Below are 6226 nucleotides of genomic sequence, written 5' to 3' on the forward strand. Positions count from 1 at the left end.
AAGGAAGCACTTTCGAACAGACGGCTAGGTACGCTCCGACCCGATCTAGCATGAGGAACAACAGGAATCTGTATGAGAGCTGGCTTGACTGGGCGAGCTCTCCACCATGTCTGCTTTAGCAATTCTCAAAAACAAAGACATGCATACTTTCGAACAGTATAAATATGTACCCGCTGAACTAAGTACATTATGAGACATTTCTATAAAACAGTACCATGCAGACATCAAAGTCATTTGTAAACTGTTCCACCAAAGCAGTATATTTTAAAAATTATTTACTTTGTGCTTATACATATTTGTGCGTGAGGGTGTGCACGTACCCTGGCACATGTGTGGAGGTCAGAGGACAAGCTGTTCCCAGTCTTTATATCACTATTTGGGAGCTGGGCTCAGGCGGTCAGGTCGTCCCGCAGGCACTTTGCCCTCTGAGCTCGCCACCCGGCCCCTAGTAATTGTACTGATAAATGGAAGAAGAGATTGCTGCACAGTAATACGGATTTTATAAAACCTTTTTCCTTTTGCAGAGGATGTGATTGTATTACGTGCTGCCGCTAAAATGGCTCTCAGAAGAAAGAAAAACAGTTCTATCGCTTGGGTTAGCTGCTTTTACTTTTCTTTACTTTCTGGCTTTTTTGAGGAAGGCCTGTGTTGTTTTTGTGATCAAGAGAGGTGAAAAACGCAACCAAAGTCTCTGGGAAGGGTTCCATGAAACATTCGGAGGTGGTGCACACCCCCACAGCCCATCTGGCTGAGAGGCAGGGAGCAGCGGGCTTGTAAAGTGCCAGGCTAGTCTCTCTTCCTTCTTCATTGTATCTGTGCCTGCCTTTACAGTGAGCGTCCTCTATGAGCTCCAAAGAGAGGTTGTGAACAAGTCAGTGGTTGATCCCAGCACACAATGCCCTTTCTCCTTATGCACTTTGGTCACTGATGCTGCTGATTCAATTGCCCATGGTCTCCTGAAGGCTGATTATCTCAAAACAGATTAAGAAATGTTTCTTTTAGACAACTGTAGTTGGCAGCCTGATCTTCGGTAACAGGTGACCAAGTCTATAGGATTTTCAGAATTGGATTTTTCTGTTTCTCTGGGCCTCATGAAACCTCTCAAAATTGTATTTTCTGAGGGAAGTAGAATTATTTTATTTGATTCCATACCATGAAGATCCATATTGTAACAAGAACACCAGACCTATAACGAGTTAGCATTTCCCACAGCGTTGAAAGCTTCCTAAGAACCCTGTGAGATGGTTCATTGCTGCGCATTCTCAACATCAAAACTAGAGCCCTCGGGTCATGCTCCTAGTATTAACTAGAAAAATCTACTATGATATTTTTCCAGATCTCACCTCTTAACCATTGTATTATAAAATATAAGAAAATTTGTAATATTCACCATTCTTAACATGGGTAAGATATATATATCTCAGCACTCAGGAGGCAGGCAGGTAGATCTCTGTGAGTTTGAGGCCAGCCTGGTCTACAGAGTGAGTTCGTTCCAGGGCAGGCTCCAAAGCAACAGAGAAAGCTTGTCTTGAAATCCTCCACCAAAACGAACAAACGAACAAACAAAAACCTGTTCTTGACATGTTTCTAGGGACTGGCAAAGATAGAGATCCTGACCATGGAACATTAAGGGACCATGAGGTTAGCTGACCTTACTCACCATGAGCTGAGCTCTATTCAGTTAGTGGCTTTGAACCAGGAATGATCCCTACCCTATACTCCAGTAGGAATGTTTGGTAAGAGGGACTGCACTTATCATCTAGTGTATAGAGGTCAGGGATGCTGAAAAGTGTTGATTCCTTTTATGAGGGGGAAAGAAGACACTTCAAACAATCCCATGTCTTTTAAAATGATATTAATTCCATTTCTATGAGCAGAGGCTGCCCACATAATTTAATTATTCCCACAAAGCTTCTTAGTTTTATATTTCTTAGTAATATAACAATAGTATTTGAGATTAAATAAGAATTTTGGAAGGGACCCAGACCTTAGCACTTACTATTAAATTCTTCATGACAGGCTATTTTGGGGTAAATATGGAAGAGGAAGAAAGAGCAGAAAAGAAGGAAACAAATCTATGCTGGATGAGTTAATATTCAAGTTACAACTGGGCTAGAACTCATTGTGGACTTTTTGAAGATTAGATAAAACACATCCTGAGGTAAAGAAGTAAAAACTAAAGGTAGAGAAGTTTGGCTCTACATTGACTAGCTCATGCCCATCCCATATTGAGGCCTCCTCCTGATGGCCCAGTTCCTTGGCATTTCCAACATGCCCAGTCCCTGGAGGCTGAACCATGTTCTGAGACCAAAACATTGCTCATAAGCCAAGCACTGAAGGTCTTGAGAAAAGACTCACATGAGAGCCTTTGAACACAGCAAAGGCTGAGGGGAGAGAATATGTGTGTTCTTCCTTCTAAATTGAAGGTGGTTAAAATTATGCAGAGCTAAACTGGGCATCATGACACACGCCTTTTCTCTGAGCACTTGGGAGGCGGAGGCAGGTGGATCTCTGTGAGTGTGAGGCCAGCCTGGTCTACATAGTTCCAGGACAGTCAGGGTTACATAGAGAGATTTTGCCTCAAACACACACACACACACACACACACACACACACGTGCATATACACATGTGCACACACACATAAAGTCATACACATACACACATATATAATATGAAAAGACGTAATATATAATATATAATGCTTGCTGTATTCTTAATAGTAATTATATGTAATTTTTATATAATGTTAAAATTTATTCAGTAAATGCATAACTGTTTCTTGAACAGTTTCCTTCTTTACAAGTTTGCTGGAAATCGATCCTGAAATGAGTTCATTTTTACTGCTTTACTCACTGGCAGCTAGAGGACCATGGTCTCCTCACTACTGATGCTGCTCTTTGAAGAAATACAATCTTTTACAAAACAACAGGGCCTCATGTGAAAAGAAGGAACACTCTTTAAACAGGATGCTTAAGAAAACAGCATGGTATGAAATTTGATTCTATCCTGTTTGTATATCTATTTTTATAGTCTAATTTTAATCCTTAGCATTAGAAAAAAATTTATTTTCAAAATCTTTCCAAATTAAAAAAAAAAAAAACAGCTCAAAGCCGGTCAAGACCTCACTCCCTCGCTCTCTCTCTCATACACACTACTTGATCCTCCATTAAACAACTTCACCTCCAAATAGCTGAAGGGTAATAGAATCACTGTTAGCATAGAAAACTGCGAATTCATTGCTCTGAGGTCCTTACTTTTCTCCAGACCAGCCAGGTCCATCAGTGCCCATCCAAGGGTGGATGTCCCTGCTCTAGCGGCACTGTGAACCCGAGAGAGAGAGAGAGAGAGAGAGTGAGGCCTAACAACGAGGCCATATAAAGCCTCACGCAATAGGCAAATTTCTTCAGAGCGTCAGATAAATTATATAATGAGGGTTGAGCAAGGTCAAATGAGCAAAGGTGACACGGGTTTAGGCTGATTACAGTCATGAGGACAACCCGAGCCTGGAAACACCGTCTGAGTCATAACAGTAGATGATCCGAGCTAACCCACTCCTGTTTACTACACCCGGGAGGGGCACAAGAGCACATTCCAAGAGCAGCCCCGGTGATGGGGAGACAGAGGTCACAAGACTTTCGTCTTGCTTACTCGGAGTTTTCTTACAAGCGCCCAGAATTCTCCTTGCATAGCTCCGTTTGTGGACCGTGTCCTGACAACCCACCATTTTCTTTAGTTTTACGTAACCGCTTTGTGTTCAGGGCCTGCTACGTTAGCGTCTCAGCTCTAGCTCACAATTAGTCCTTAGTCTAACCATTAAAATAGATCCATCACTAGCATTTAAAGACTGACTGTCTTCAGTTTCCTTCATACGCAAGATACATGGACAAACTTGATTTGGATTGAACATTTTTACTGAAAGCAAAAACCTCTTCGTGAAAGATGAAGAAGAAAAGTCAGAAACTGGGGAGCTCAGCGTGCAAAGAACTTGCCTTGCAAATGCAAACGCAAAGAACGGAGTTCAAGTCCCTAGAGCGTACACAAAGTCAAGCACCGTAGCACACAGTAAAAGAAAAGTGGTAACAGGGCATGGGAGCGCTCATGGGCCACCTGGCCTGACTTACACAGCTGCAGAACAAGGGCCTCTCTTAAGCAAGTGGAAGGTGAGGATCATACCCAAGGTTGTCTTTTGACTTCACAGTCGGTGTCAGGGCACATGTGGGCCTATATTCACATGTACAATTCTGCACAAACTCATGTAATATACACACATGTGTATACACAATACAAGAAAGATTAAAGAAAACATTGAGTTGCATGTCAATTAAACTTCGTAAATTGTGTTGGTTTGACTTCTATTAGGGAATGGATTAGTTAATTCAAAGACGAACAAACAGTGAAAGGATAATTTAAATTAATAAGGAAAGGTTTTCCATTTAAATTAGCTCTATTGAAGTCTATTCCCTAGCAGAAAAATTATTAAAGAGACAAATTCTGACCAAGGGTGGAGAGAGTAGGAGCAAATTACAACCTCTGATTGGGCAACTGTCTCAAAGGTTGAGCTCCCATGGAGATGAGCTAAACCAAAGGGGAGGTTTACCCCCGATGTTGTGGCTGATTCAGAGTTTCCAGACATAAGCAGCACCCACCTTCCCCGGGGACAGCAGGCTAGGGAACTGCCCCCAGTGTTTATCTCGCTCTGTCCTTGTTGGTCTAGAACTCAGCATATGTAGCTCTGACTCACTTCGTAAGGAGCCAAAGTCCTTTGTAGTGAGTGTCCTGTCATCTAGATAGTTTCTGAGCCATCTATCTGCAATTAAGTTTCTTTGGGTGATCCCGAAGATAGGAACTCCTCGATGAAGCTGCAAAGCAGGTGAGAAGTCAGCGTGTTATGCTGGGGAAACAGGACCTGGTTATAGAGAAGACGGCAGCATACAGTTCATGGTGAGGGAACACGGTAGATGAGCAAACATGGGCAGTCTGTCTTCTGAATGGAAGTGGATACAGTTTTGAACAAACAAATGGGAGAAATAATTAAAGAGAGAAATAGCAAGTACCTTGAAAGCTGAGAAGGCATAAAGTCAGGGGAGTCTTGCAAGAGGGTCGGTTCCTCTTGCCGGCCATCTGTTGAGGACAAGAGCAAAAGACTATAAACTGACTAAAAGTACAGACCTTGTTATAAATGCGGAAAACCACGCAGAAGTCTTGCCAGGCAGGCAGATGATGAGGGTGGGACTAGGAAATAGGAATGTGTGATAGCAGCAGCACCCCATCATCAGAAAAAGGCACGGGGGAGTTTGTTTGGTTTTGTTTTTCTTGGCAAGAAGATGCTGATTAGGATAGAGAGTGCAGATAGAACCAAGAGGGGCTCCAGCTTGAGGGACAACCGCAGACTGACTTTCTCTTCAGACAGCTAAGAACAAGGAGTTATCTTGAGTCACAGGAAGGAACACATGCACAAATTAAACCAACTAAATGTGGCTTGCCAGGGCAATTCTGTTTGTAAAAAGGCTGGGGCCAGAGCCCAAACCTGGCCAGCAAGCACACAGGGTCAAGATGACTGCCATCTTTCGTCTTGAAACTAGACGGTGACTCCATTTCACTCCATTGGTGCGAGCTTGACTTCACAATCTGCCTCAGTTGGTTACAGAGGGGAAGAGAAGGCTCTGGAAATATGAACCCTGGCTGGACTAGCTACCTTTGATAGGAGATAAATAACAATAAAGAAAGTGGAAATACCTTTAATAGAAAACAACACAAAATCTCCCTTGAAAGACCCAGAGCTGCCACTGTGGGAAAAGTAAAGGATCCGAGAGGACAAAAGCCATGGCTGCAGCGCTGTGGGCAGGACAACATTTGGAGGGTGTGCCAGAGGGATGGCACATCTCAGCACACAACATTGGGCTTAAGTAGATAAAGCAATAATGACAAGATAAACTGTGATAGCTGGGAGTTAAGGCCAGAGAGATGTGGCTTATCCATATGGACTTTGAGGTCACTCAAGATGGTGGCACTTCAGGGTTTTCAGTAATAGGAGGCAGATAAAAGTAGTTAGGGGTAGATAGCTGATAACTCTGGGTAACTTGGCTATATGATCAATAGCTAAGATAGATAAGACAAGATGGTAGATCGTAATGCTGAGATAGGCTGGAAGATATTAGAGCCAAGTTGAATGGGCACAAGGGAAGAGGCTTTTATGTATATAAATATATGTGTGTGTATATATA

The sequence above is a fragment of the Alexandromys fortis genome, unplaced genomic scaffold (assembly GCF_014885135.2).
Source record: "Alexandromys fortis isolate MF-2015 unplaced genomic scaffold, M_Fortis_MF-2015_v1.1 scaffold_19, whole genome shotgun sequence".
Lineage (NCBI taxonomy): Eukaryota > Metazoa > Chordata > Mammalia > Rodentia > Cricetidae > Alexandromys > Alexandromys fortis.